This window comes from Ornithodoros turicata, unplaced genomic scaffold (genome assembly GCF_037126465.1).
Source record: "Ornithodoros turicata isolate Travis unplaced genomic scaffold, ASM3712646v1 ctg00001301.1, whole genome shotgun sequence".
NCBI lineage: Eukaryota > Metazoa > Arthropoda > Arachnida > Ixodida > Argasidae > Ornithodoros > Ornithodoros turicata.
Genome location: NW_026999543.1, coordinates 36,329 through 50,608, shown reverse-complemented (window position 1 = coordinate 50,608; position 14,280 = coordinate 36,329). Strand labels below are relative to the sequence as shown.

Sequence of the window (14,280 nt, the reverse complement as noted above, 5' to 3'; positions counted from 1 at the left end):
CCTCTCAAAACACAATGTGTTGAATGGCAGAATGCGCAGTGACTCATACAAAGGTATAGACGTGATTGCCTAGGATGTGCATTCAATATTGTGCGAATTATACGGTTTTGAAGAATCTCAATGAGTCTTACGTAAGTTTTATAAGTGCGCCCCCATGATTCGACGCAGTATAAGAGATGGCATGGGACTAATGGAAAATACAGATTCTTAAGATAACCAGTGGGAAGATTTTTCTCACCCTGTACAAAGCGCCAGATGCTTGAGATAGCTTCGAACATACTTGTGAAATATGTGAACACCCAGGTACTTAATACTATTAAGACATTCAATGCATGAAAGAAAGTCACAATGCCTCAAAATGACGTTTTCTATGAAGTGTGACCAGTACAAGATAGCGGTTTTGCGAGAAGCACCCGCCTGAGGGTATAGTTACAAAAATATCGAGTTTATGCCACTCCCGTGATTGAGTTCAACGGGCGAGCAGTAGTGGCAATTTTGTTTACGCACCAAGCCAGCGGTCAATTAACGGCCCTCACGATGCCCTCTAACGAGCGCACTCCGAAATGTTGTTCCTGTTGCGAGCACCATATCAAAGTAGATACAGCCTTGAGCTTAGCTCCTCCTCGGTCATCTCACCTAACCTCATCGTCATCATCTATGGTTGTTCTTGTTCTCCTCGGGACGCTCTCGTGGACAATAGATAAATAATGCCGCCCGAGGATCACGCACCTTCCCTAACCCATCGCCTCCACGACGAGGGTCTGTGATGTTAGCTGTCTCTGCCCCTCACCTGGGGATGGCGCTGGTGTGCATCGGAAACAAAATGGCTCCGCCTGCCCTCCTATGGAACTCGTTGTCGGTACTCTGAAGTGAATCTTATTTAGTGACACTGGTGAGACGCTCCTTGAGTCTATGCGCTGACCACACTGTATAAAGAGGATTACGGTGTCCACAGAAGCAATTGTTATTTTCGAAACATTCATAACTGGCTGGAACCGCGATAATTATAGTGTATCATAATGTGTGCAGCGGATGAAGTATTTATAAGAAGACTACACAGACATAACATAAAAAAGCAAAGATTATTGAAACGTTTCGTCTACCGTACGGGAGACATCAGTGCCGAGCAAGGCAAGGAATTATCGCTAATAAAATTACGTACCTAAGAGTCACGATTACAATATCTAAAGTGACTTATTATTCTCACTGAATACCTAGAGGGGATACAACACTTGATACACGTGATTGATTGCATCATCCACGGAATGTACTTCACAGACTACTGGGGAAAAATATGTGTCCACGTACCGTACCTCATGGGCTACAGATCCTTGATCGAACTTCCGCGCAGGGCTCTCATGTCATAGAAGCGATGACCTCCGCTCATTCACTTGTTCTCATTGGTCCTCGAACGAACGTGATCTCTCCCACGACGCCTCACAGGCGGAACCGCTGGCCGTAATGTCAGAGACGTATCGGTTGCGGTATTCACGGTACCGATTTTCTGCTGCTTCCGCCTTTACTGTAAAACCCGCGTCGACGCAATTAACCGGTATAACTTTCCGTGCTCATCCAGCATAACTTGGGAAGAGGTGCCACTGTGATGGACAGGCATGACGGAGGATACGAGATGATCCTCATGGAGCTATACTCCTTGTTAATGGTGATTGACCTTATGGCTGCTGTTCGTCCCTCAGGTAGGATGTGCTCTACTGTTGTAAATCCAATAGGCAGACAGATTCCCTGAGCTGCCGCAGTAGGTTCCAGCCGGGACCTTGAACGGTAGTGCAAACGCGGAGCCTCTTGTCCCAGGATCCAATGCCAGTCCAAGTTGTAGCTTCGAGGATCTCCGTGAAGTGCAGTACAACTATGATATCGCACGGTACCTGAGCTTCTCTGTGAGCAGCGAAATCAATGCATATGCAATAATTTCAACAATTCAAGCAATTCCGCCACGATCAATGCTATTTTTTTGCGGCCGCATACACTTAAAGACATGGACGTTAAGGAGCTACCGCTTTTTCTAAAACCCCTTTCCACGAAATATCATTTACTGCAGTTGGGACACAACTGCGGGCAATAAGACAGCTACGTCTACCCATCCGTGAGTTGCTGCAATCGTCGCATTGAGCGGTTCATAAAAAGCACGCTATTTCAAACATATTCAACTGCATGATTGCGTGTTTTTTGAAAGGACAGACCGCACGTCAAATTGAGTGATTTAATGAACTTTTTTATAGTAGTGCATACTGAAACCATAGTATACCACATCCCGTTCTTTGGTGAAGCGAACCTCAACTGTCAAAGCGACAACCTGACGACAAGCCACGTGTGTCTAGCCATATTGCGCAGAAATTAGCACGTGCAGCTCACACGGTAAGTGATGGGTATTTATGTAGATATTTGTGCTTTGCTTATACGACAAGTGATCCACTTACGTTACCAGGGCTGGAGCAAAAAAGAAATCACTCGTCGTCTTCCACTTTGTGCCTACTGGGTGGACATCTCCAGTTGAAGGAGGGGTACGTTGATTTTGCAATTTCCGTTTCCCAGTTTATACTCTGAAGTTCCATGAACATCAGTGCTCCAAAGCATCCATTATTACATTCGAAAGCATATCGGGCTCTCATCCGTTACGGTCAGCGGCATGGCCGAGAGGGCAGGTCGCCCGCTGACGACTGGGAGGTGGTGGGTTCGAATCTTACCACCGGCTCTGCTGTTTGAGTGCTTCCCTGGGATTTCTGGCAAACTTAACGGAAGAATGTCGACACAGTTCCGCATGAAGTCGGCCCAGAATGCATACTAACCACTCCTTCCTGCTGTCTTATCTCCATCTGCCCATATCTATGCGCCGCTCACAGCCATAGTTGCTTCGCGGCGCGAACACGGAGTAAAAAAGATCGTCCGTTATGTTGCAGTTGCTGTTAGTCGTGGGCACACATCATGCAGGAGTTTCTAATTAGAAGTGAGCGTCCCTTGGTGCTGCAGTTCAACGCCCATGAAAACAACAACAATATGAATCATGACGATGATGTTTGTGGTGCTTCATTGATGGGGAGAAGCGCCCAACCCCATCGCACCTGAGACATTAGATGAGTGATACGACAAAAGAAGTAAAATTGTCTAAACAGATCACAGAACTATTCAGTGGTCCTCGGGTAAATGCGCACTACAGAATTCCAGAAGTAAACGAAATGAAACAAAATGAAGCACGTATGGAAGGAGAACCGAGGCCAATTCAAAACCACTGGAGCAAGCCTGCGGTCCTCAGCGACGCCATGAAAATTCGAAACCCCGATGATGTTGCACAGGGATCTTGGCAAGGGCGTATGATTGCAACCATATTGAAGGGCTTTCCGCTGATACTGTTCAAATGAGCTCGAAGTACTTGAAGAGAGAAGGAAGTCACTGAAAACGTTAACCAGGCTGCAGGACTCGAACCCACATTCCTTCTTCGTTCATTCATTCTTCTTGTTGAGGCTTTGTGTGTTTGTTTTTCGTGTTCCAGCACTCCAGCAATCATATTGTATGAGGACATGCTAAATGCTCACCACGGCCCACAGAACGTCTGTATCTGAACTACGCCTATCGCGTGCTTCGTTGTAGGAACTTCAGCTGAAGGATATCAAACGACAAGAATGGCGTTGCCTTATCGGTTCCTGACTGCTCTTTTAGTGGTCCTTTCTGGGGAAGCTGCTAGAGTTACATACAGGACCGTGGATACAGCTGACGGTGAGTTGCTTTGGCACAAGGACATAGGAGAAAGCCTTCCATAGTGTGCATGAATACCACCTCCAGGAAGTTAGTAACCAGATGGTCGCTTGGAAACTGCAAGTTCGAATGAAGCGCGGATAGGCCCTTTTATTTCTGCATCTATTCTTGAGGTCTTGAGGGTCAGGTACTGATCAGGAGATGTAGAGAGATGTTGCGCAGAACACTGAATTCGTTGTTGCGGTGATGATGACATTGACATGTCGAAGAGTTCTCCTCATTTATCACTATGGCGTTAACTTTCGAAGATGTTCATTGTTGCTTAAATACGTAATGTATTTACCTAAGAATAGATCCTATTCTGTTGAATGGCGACGAACTGCAATCTGCGAAGACACGTCATGGCATGTGTAAGTGGATGAATTTTTGTCACAAATGACTTATTATGATCGAAAGTAACGGTCAAAGAAATGCGTTACTTTTTTAGCCGTTACTTGATTAGATTTTCAGCTGAGTAACATGCAAGGGTAAAAAATCATTGTTGCCACAGGAATAATGTTGATCGGTTACGTTTTCAAGTAACGTGTACAACTCTGTCCTCCCATTTCTATTTTCATTCACATTTAGGTAACTTCCTAATGTCACGTGTATAATGTCGCTACCGCATCACTCATACTAGCAACCACCCTAAGCACGTGGTCTAACATGATACAACATCTGCGTGCTCAGGAGTATTTCATGGTCTTTCTCCGTGACACCAGACTCCTCTGTATCCTATGATGTGCCTGTGTACACTTGTGTGCTGTGTGTGTGTTTTTGTTTTTTTTTGTTTTTTGCGTTCTGTTTTTGTCGAGAGTGTTCTTGATGTTTCCGCCTCCCCTAATGTTTACCTACCGACTCTGCTGACTGATGACTACTCATCACGTCGTCATTCATCGTCTCATCATGCTGTAACATCTCATTCCGTCCTTTGTGCCTTGGGATAATTTCCCCATTCATCTCAATTTATTTTTTGTTATTGTTGTTTTGTATAGTGCCCTAATTTTTTTAAAAGCGCGACGCACCATAGAGTTGTAAAAACAACTTGTGGCACATTCTCTCTGGTTTGGGTTCTGTACTCATTGACTGTTTAAAAGGAATTTGAACGCCTGAACTCTTCTTCTTTTTAAAGGGGCACTAAACAGCTCCAGGAATATTCTCCAGTTATTATGCTGTATGAAAGAACGTGGCTCACGATATCCAATTATGAAATTCATTTACTTCTAGCGAGCGCCTTTACCACGAAACAATGCCATTCAAAGAGTATAATCCGCGTGAGTCTCTCCTTCCTACTCGGAGAGCACCTACGTCACACGTCTCGCACGTGTAGCAAAGCTGCATTCCAGTCACTGGAGGTGGGGGAGATTTCGGACTCCTAGCCAATGACGGGCCTCGTTGACACAAATAGCAGGTTGCGGGGAGAACCGGTTGTGAGAACACCGCTGTGACCTCGCGGAGCAATACAGCGCTGAAAACATAGTGCGCACATGAAATGGAATATTGTGGGCTTTTGGTACATTTTGATCTGGCTACCTTGGGTTTGACAAGTGTAAATATGTTTAGAATGGACCTCATTACCCGATATTAAAACAAAATCACTGTATAGGCGCCCCGCATTTTGAATGGTTGATGGTGCGCGACGTCAAAATGACGTGTGGCTATTGTCGCCAGGGCATCGCAGGGCGGGGCATGAGCGCGAAAGAGTGCAGTGAATATTCGGTTGGGTTGGAGCCATTATTAACTCTTTTGTGACAAAAATATTTGCTAAACGTCACTGTAGGAAACGAATCACACTGCATTACAAAAAAGTGCACCTTACATACCTGTTTATTGCCCCTTTAAGTGTTGAGAGACGTCAGCCAATATTTGAACTCTTCAAGCTTATAAAGACCGAGAAACCACTTCAAAAGTTTTGAGGAAATCCTTGGTAAATATTTTTTTTCTGTGTAGGTGTACCAAACATGACATCGAAATGTTATGTTCCTGAAATTCCGCGTTACGAAGCTATAGGTGGAGTGTAATAGGTTGCGCCGGTTCCCCAGAAAGAGGGAAAAGAAGCACGCGTATAAGCGCGGTGCGCCGGTTCACTAGAAAGAGGGAAAAAGCGCGGGTAAAGCTATGTTGTGACGTCATGTGCACACCACCTATAGACGACCTGAGCCCCTACGTCATTGACTACGTAACACTCCCGCAACAACAACACCAACAACAATAAATGATGACGATGACATGGGGTGTTTCACCCCGCAAAGCATATGCTGGTGGGCACTAACTATATCAGCTTTATCAGCCTATCAGGCAACGTGCTGGGCTTCCACGATGATGCCAATACATATACAGGGTGTTACCCTATAAAAGTCTACCCGCGTCGGCATGCCGTGCTCGCCAATTACTCAATGCAGGCGGTACAATGTGTTGTCTACGTATAAACCTCATAAGGACATTCATCCATGGCAAATATCGAAGTGATTGAGCACCGTTACGCAAAGTTATAGCGCAAAACGTGAGGTTCCCGTAGGCAAAACAGCCCAGATGGCGCCTCTCAGTAAGCAGACGACATCCCTTTTGGGTGTCGTCTGCTGAGTACGTCGGCATTTTTCGTACCTCACTTGTTTACTTCTGAGCAAAATACGACAGTTACACGAAAGCGAAATGAAAACTGCAGTTCCACCCGGCTGGCAGGATATGCGACACGTCGTCGTCTGGGGAGCAGCATGGCAAGTGCTCTTCTCAACGCCGCCATCTTGATTGTTTTGACTACGGGAATCTCACGTTTTGAGTTATAACTTCGTGTTGCGGCGCTTAATCACTTCGAAATTCACCAAGATTAAATGTCCTTATGAGCTTTATATGAAGATCGCACAATGTGCCACCTGCTTTGAGTAATTGGCGAGTACGGCATGGCGGCACGGGTAGACTTTTATAGGGTAACACCCTGTATATATATCAGGCAACGTGTTTTTCCCGGTTATGCCCACGACAGCAAAATATAACCTCGAACCGATCTTCTCGTGACGTCACATCTTCTTCTTCTTCTTCTAACTGGATGGCGTCTGACGACACACGTTTGTAAAAAGAAGGCAGTCTATTGCACTCCGAAGATCACGCGCTGTGCGAGCTCCTGTGTCCCTCCCAACTGTTCACCTCCTAGCCCGCTTTTATTAGTTAGTCACACTTTATCGAGGAGAGAGGAGTGTGTAGTTTTCCGTTTGCATGACGACGTAGACGGTTGTAAAGAGGGAGGGCAGACGTACACGGATGAATGTCATTTCCCATTTGCCTGTGCCGACGTCTCTCATGGCTGTTCGGCTTTACTGTCAATGGTAGCCTGAACAAGTCGCAGTTATAAAGGCCCAACAGCAATTGTTTAAATGAGAAATGTGGGGACTTCACGTACCACATCAACTACAACATGAGACGGAGCAATGCATGCACTGGGTTACAGGTGGTCTGTCGACCCCTTTAAGAAGCCTTTCACTCTTATGTATCCTAACAGGACAATGCCTTTACGACGACTACGCGCTCGATGATAACGAAGAGTACCAGGCGGATTCCTGCGAAATCGTCAAGTGCAAAGCCTCCTCAAAAGTACTGGAAGTTACGACATGCTACGTCCCGCCCGGATGTGAACCACAATATCGAGGTTGGTATCCTGACTGCTGCGAGCAAATGGAATGCACTGAAGAATAAACACGCGCTGTAGAAACACAATAAAAAGCTTTAGAGATGCATTCAGTCGATTCTTCTCAATGTTCATCATGAAAAGCCGAACTAATTTAAATTGTGAACGTTTTGCTGTCGCAGGAAATACTTCGAAAAAGGTGGTACCGTGCCCATGTCCTACAAATGAAATGTCAGCAATCAAAACGGAATGGCAGAACCGAAGAGGGAGCTCACCCGGAGTAGTGTCGGTATTAAAGGGGTACTAAAGTGGAAAAATTTCTCCTCGTGAAATGAACGATCCTGTTACCTTGAGAGGAAGGGAACGGGATTAACCCGTTGTGATTTGCGCCACTGAACGAGACGGTAATTTTCGTTTTCGTTCTTCTCTCATTCTCAAGACGAGCGGCTATGCGTAGCTGCCTTCCATTGGTCTCTTCAAACGGTTTGCTCAATCATCGCGGCAAATCGGATGCCGCTCCACGTTGTCGCGCTTATTGGTAAGTAGAGAAGAGGAAAGCGCAAATTGACAGTTTCGTTCTCGCACACGCGTTCAGCGCAAAGCTTTCCTGTTGCATTGCTGTCAAGGTAACTGCTTCATGGACTCCGTGAGAAGCAATTCTTGCTCTTTCGTGCCTGTTTGAGGTCATTCTGACCACACTGACTGTGCATTCACACGAGAGCCATTCCCTAGAGCTCCCCAGTGGAACATGCGCAAAACGTCATAGCTTTCTGCTGCCGGTGCGAGCGCTCAACATGACGTCTTTTCGTGCGCTTCTAACGTAAGGGAATACCGTACGGCTATGCCACAAGATGTTCCGTAGCAAACGACAGGACTCACGTATGTGATGTGCCCGATATTCGGGAGTCGTTCGAACGCTCAACGTCATAGGCACCGTAGGTCGCACCATAGGCTCTTCCGCTCCATCAGCCGTCTTCCGTGCAGTCGATCGTATCGTTCATCTCGTCATCTCATCGTATTTAATATTTAATCACATCCCTTCATCCTCTCTTTTTTTTAAGTTTCGTATTAGCACCGCGAAGCAACTGTGGTTATGAGCTAGGTACAGACGTGGACAGATAGAGACAGGCCAGTAAGAAGGAGTGGGAGACAGGGTGGTTAGTATGTGTCCTTCAGAGGGAACTGTGCCAACATTCGTCAGGAAAGTCATCGGAAAACTCAGGGAAAACGTCAGACAACACAGCCGATGACAGGATTCGAACCCGTATGGAACGTTGAGTTGAAGCTTCAAACACCATTTTTCTTTGCCCTAGTGTAATCTTTCTAGGTGTTCTTGTTCTTTCGCTTGTATGATCATGCTTGTTTGGCAACGTAAAGCCACGAATCATCATCAAACTTTATCACGGCATATCACATCACGGCATTCAGAAAGCGATCGTGCTTTGGAAGAACTGATGCGAGCTCACAACTCAGTCGCAAAACGAATGAAATCGAAAAATAAGAAAAAGTGACGAGAAAATAGGTTTCTGAATACGTTTCTATAGCTGCAAGTGCACACATTTAACTCATCCAAAGAAATGAAAACCAAGATTGACAGAGACTGAATATGCACCCGGTAGAGAAAGCACTTCGTCGAAGCACGTTCCCGGAGTCTTATTGCAGTTGACAGTAGAAAAGCAACATAATTCAGTCACGACAGCCTCAGACACTCATATTGAGTTTTCTTTTTAAGAACGAAATAACGCATTTACGGTTGTTTTTACCTACTGCTTTTGTGCAGTGGTATAAGTATGCACACCTCAAAAGAGGAGGGCAGCTTCGACGCCTGAAGGTAAGCAACCTCTTTCAATCTCTTTGGCGCATACTGAATAGAAGGGAGTCTATTGTGAAACCCTGACGGAATCACCACGTCACGAGGGCATCTTCCGTAGGTATTATTCTGTTTACGAGTACCTTGCAAATATTACGACTAAAAATTTTGTAGCGAACATGACACACTCTAACAACACAACTTCACCGCATAGCACGCTGTGCGCCAACCATTGCCACGACTGATAGGGTCATCGCTAACACGAAGAGAGAAGGAGGCGTACGCCTTTTTGTGTCAATTTGGATATATGATATGACAAAATTCGTGGAAATACCGCTTGTTAAAGACGACATGGCGTTTAAAGCCTCGCCAAAATTTTGCGAGAGCTCTAACGCGTGAGAAATATTCCAATACCTGTGGGTAACTTACACTCTTAAAAATGAACTTCACCGCATAGCACGCTCCTAGCCAACCATCATATCGAATGATATCGTTATCTGCCCTGATTTGTTGAAAACGGGAGGCGTACGCCTTTTTTGTGACACTTGTGCTGTTCATAATTGTCACAGAAAAGGCGTACGCCTCCCATTTTCAACAAATCAGGGCAGATAACGATATCATTCGCGATGATGGTTGGCTAGGAGCTTGTTATGCGGTGAAGTTCATTTTTAAGAGTGTAGTTACGGTCACATTTTGCAGTTACTTTAACCAAAAGTGGTAACCAGTTACAACTACAAGTCACTTTTGTAGACAAGTATGTAGGTACTACAAAAGGTAACTAAGTTATAGTCACTTGCAATACCTGTAACATACTTATCGCACGAGACTGTGAAAATTCATACCGGCAGCCGTCTGTGTGCGGAGAGGGGGGGGGGGGGGGTAATGGCAGGATCGGCCCGTCGTAGTTGGCCGCGCAGAAGTGGGCGTCGTCACGACTATACGAAGAACCTGTTCTGCCGCTCTCCTGGCCAATCACTGCCAAACAACCATTTCTGCTCTTCTGGGTCTTCCTGACATGCCTTCCTCCATCCAGATGGCGCTGATAAATCTGGCCGTAAAATGCACTGCATTATGCACTTCATAATTGCCACAGTAAAGTCGTACACCTCCTGTTCTCAACAAATCAGGGCAAAGAACGATGTTATATTCGAAATGATGGTTGGACTACACACTCTTAAAAATTAGTTTCAAGGGGGGGGCGGAGCCTATTTCGTGACACTTATGCAGTTCATAATTGTCACAAAAATGGCGTACGCCTCCTGTTACCGGCAAATCAGGGGAGAGAGCGATGTCATTCGAGATGATGGTTGGCTAGGAGCGTGCTATGCGGTGAAGTTCTATTGAGTGCAGGTGAATCAACGGCCGTTCCGCTAACGGCCTTAAGCTTGCCATGTGACTAGGGTATTATTTTTTCAGGGAAGCATTTTTCGTGACAGCTCATGAAGGTGATAAGTATGTTCATATCACATTCACACGTTCATAGAAGAATCTATGTTTGAAGTGCTTTCCATGCCCAATTAAATATTTCGGCACTTTCACACACCATATTATAATCGGGGATAATATCTCCATATTTTTTTCTTCTACCATCATCATCTTCATCTTCTTCTTCTAGTATTATCCTGGTCCTTGACTGGCATTGCAGGAATGTTCGTTCCTGAATGTTTCATTCAACCATATTCTTCTTCTTTCCTTCGATGTGATCGCATGTAAAAAGGAGAGAGGAATAACCAGAACCAAGCATGATGCCTCACTGTTGGCTTTCGGCAGCTCTGCTCTTGCTATTCCATGCCGCCTACAACGCTGCGCAAGACACCGTGGTTCATATTGAGCGCGTGCAGGTCGAGGACGGTGAGTTTGCTATACCGAAGTGACTGTTGAATAGAACTGAAAAAGGTTCACGTATGTGCCTTTCACGGTCAAGCCTCGAGAATCTTCATTGTTTTTGTACTGCTTTCTTTCGTGTTCTTGTGGGTCCAGGACGCACAGTATATACGTAATCACGAAATGTTGTCCTACGAATTGTTCGGCATGTGACACACACTAGCGCACATTACGAACATCATTCTGCGCTGTCGTTCACACGATCGACGGAGACCCCGTTTACGCTTAGATTTACGCAGGATAATCGCTAACGTCTCATTACGGCCGAAATCTCATTACGGCTGAACGTCTCATTACGACCGAAATCCTTTCATCCCCAAATGACTCCTTACGGCCAAAATCTTAATACGACCGAAGGTAGTATCATTTCGGCCGAAGATGCTTCATCACAGCCAAAAAGAAAAAAAAGAAGCATCCACTTTTGGCCGTGATGGGACATCTTCGTCCGTAATGAGACTACCTTCGGCCGTATTGAGACTTTGGCCGTAATGGGACACATGGGGATTAAAGGATTGTTGGCCGCATTGAGCCTTTTGGCCGAAATTAGACTTCGGCCGTAATGAGATGCCGTAATCGGATCATCTTTCGTTCACTAACTCTTAATATCCGTCTGGGTTCCTGGAACAATCCATTCACCAAACGTTTAGCCTTTGAAACCTTTGCACGGTTATTAATGGTAACAGGATGGGTCTCTCGACTTTGACTGTGACATCACGGGTGTCCCTGTGATGTACCCGTGTGCATTCTAATGACCAATGCCTGCCACAACGCATGCATGCGGGTCTGCACGCCCTTACACCTGCGACCGACCTCCTGGCGCGTTTTACATTAATGTATCACCCTCGCCTAATCACAGATATTTCTGTTACCGGAAAATTCGTGTCAGGCTACAACAATCGACTCGTGCTCTCGTTACACCGGAAAAATTTGCTGGTCCCCAGTGGGGATCGCATTAAGGGCTTGGCAGCAGTTCCTTCCATACCATAATCGTAATCTTTATTTAGTCAATATTGCAAAATGTACAGAAAGCGGGACTGTGAGGGTAAGCCCTGTGCAAGCATACATCTAGGTTGAGCATAAGCGCATTCGTGCAAACATCTTGATAAGCAAGCCTGTCTTGCTGCAGTTTATACAAAATGCCACTTCATGCAGTCACACAGTTCACTACCACTTCATGCAGTCACAAATGACATTTCCATTGAAGCTATAGTCAGTGACCATATAAATCATACACTTAAAGGAGTACAGAGGGCCATCCAAAAAAAATTCAGATTAAGACATCTGATGAAAGTGTGTGTGTCATTATACCGAATAGCGCGAAAGGTTTTGATGTGTGCAATTTGTTTCCCAGAAAAAAACTCACATAAACATAGACACGGCACTACATCGCGAAGTGCAGGTGTCATGCGTGGGCGGTCCTAGTTGTAGGATTTATGTTGTCACTGAGTATACGGCGTGCATTTTCTTCTTCTTTTCTCTTTTTTTTTTCTTCTGCCAAGCAGTAGAAGCTGTCCTCTGTGAATGCGCGCAACCGTGTGCGCCACGGCAATAATGGCCAAGGTAAATTTCAGTAACGTAAGCATGATCATTAGCGAGAGTACGATAGCAATACATGGTAAAGAACTAGTCTTCTTTGCTTACTCTGTGCTACGAGGCTTACTTTGAAGAACGCGTATTGTGCGCATTCGGAGTGTGCTGCGGAGGCCCTTCGACCTGAAGATTGATTGATTGATTCCTTGTTCGCGCCGCGACGCAAGTGAGGCCATGATTTTACCTAAAGCGCGCATACTTAGAATAAGCTTCTTCCCAAGTAGAGTTTGTATAGCCGTTAGAAAAGTTCCAGTACACATAATGTTCATGGTTGCTATTTCAGACAAGTGTATCTACGATGACGAAAAGTACCCCAACGGCGTGAGAGTCCAGAAGCTGGTGGGATGGTGCGGAGAAATTGAGTGCTACGCCCCGGGGAAAATCGTGTACCTCTACTCGTGCTACATTCCGGAAGGGTGCGAGGCGCCAAAGGGAGGCACGTTCCCCGACTGCTGCAATCATCTCGTGTGCCACTGATGAAGGAGACGTCCAATAAAAAGCTTGAATGAAGGTGTAACGGTCGTAAATGTCATGTCGCGACTGGGAGGCAGAGCCGTAGCGACGAGGGTGCGACAGGGGCAGCCTGGTGGGGCGACAGGGGCAGGGGCAGCCAGCAGGCTGGTTGGACAAGATAAAGCGGAAACGAAGAAAATTTGAATCTACGATCTCGACAGCGCAAACAAGCGTTTCATTTCTTTGTTTGTAGGGCTTCTCACAGCAGTGGGAGAGGGGGGGGGGGGGGGCGCTTTAGATTTACCCTGCCCCGAGCGCAAAACTTGCCTTGCTACGGCTCTGCTGGGAGGTATGCGGGTTCGAATCTCGGTGCCGGCTGTGCTGTCTGGGGTTTTTCATGGGTTTTCCTCAGACGGTTTCAGACATGTGTCGGCACAGTTCCCTTAGAAGTGGGCCCAGGACACACATTCGCCAGGGCGTCAGTCGTGACGTTGCCCACATCTGTGGTGCCGACAACGGCGATCCCTTTCACCTTCACCACCACCACACCGTCACCAGTTAGAGGCCGTCGTCTAAAGCGCCGCAACGAACGGAAAACAATTACCGTAATTTCACGCGTATTAGCCACGACTTATGGGATTTTTTTTTTCTCTTGGGCGCTCTGCGGCTTATTTGACGACTATTTTCCCCTGGTATTTTCTCCATACGCCGGTTTTCACGAAAGCGCCGACAGTGTCTCCGGAACAGCGCCACGCTCTGGCAGTGCACGAACAATGCGAAGCAGAGGCGCATATCCACATTCGAGTAGACTGACCTTCCTGGTGCCTCTCCCAAAGCAGCTTTAACAAAAGTGTTGACGGAGATTCATGTCCTCTGGAAGGCCACTGACCCCTCGATCCAGGAAAAACGCCCATCAGGGGCGCAATCCCATCTTAGTAGAACACTCCTCCTAGAACTGACCTTATTTGTTGAACAGCATATACCGACCCCGGAATATGAACCACAAGGTTTATGGCCTTCTCTACGCTCTCCATTGTCACACAAATCAATTGCCTCGTATTTCCCGCTGGTTATCTGCGAGTGTGGCTTATCTGCCGAGAAATGTTCAAAATTTCGTAAAAACGGGCCATGCGGCTTATCTGCTTCGCGGCTTATACGCGTGAAATTACGG

At 46.2% G+C, this 14,280-nt stretch overlaps 2 long non-coding RNA genes across 5 annotated transcripts; both read left to right on the top strand.

The window, feature by feature from the left end:
- Positions 1 to 2,028: 2,028 nt before the first annotated feature.
- On the top strand, positions 2,029 to 7,463 carry LOC135376791 (uncharacterized). Its single transcript, XR_010417850.1, has 4 exons — positions 2,029 to 2,376; positions 2,447 to 2,522; positions 3,607 to 3,732; positions 7,247 to 7,463. It is a non-coding gene; the product is annotated as an uncharacterized LOC135376791 (long non-coding RNA).
- Positions 7,464 to 9,096: 1,633 nt separating this feature from the next.
- Positions 9,097 to 13,173, top strand: LOC135376795 (uncharacterized). Of its 4 annotated transcripts, none has more exons than XR_010417855.1 (3): positions 9,097 to 9,203; positions 10,900 to 11,033; positions 12,940 to 13,173. It is a non-coding gene; the product is annotated as an uncharacterized LOC135376795 (long non-coding RNA). The 4 variants fall into 4 exon arrangements; XR_010417856.1 differs by lacking the exon at positions 9,097 to 9,203 and adding an exon at positions 9,210 to 9,299; XR_010417857.1 differs by lacking the exon at positions 9,097 to 9,203 and adding an exon at positions 9,214 to 9,303.
- The last annotated feature ends 1,107 nt before the right edge of the window (positions 13,174 to 14,280 follow it).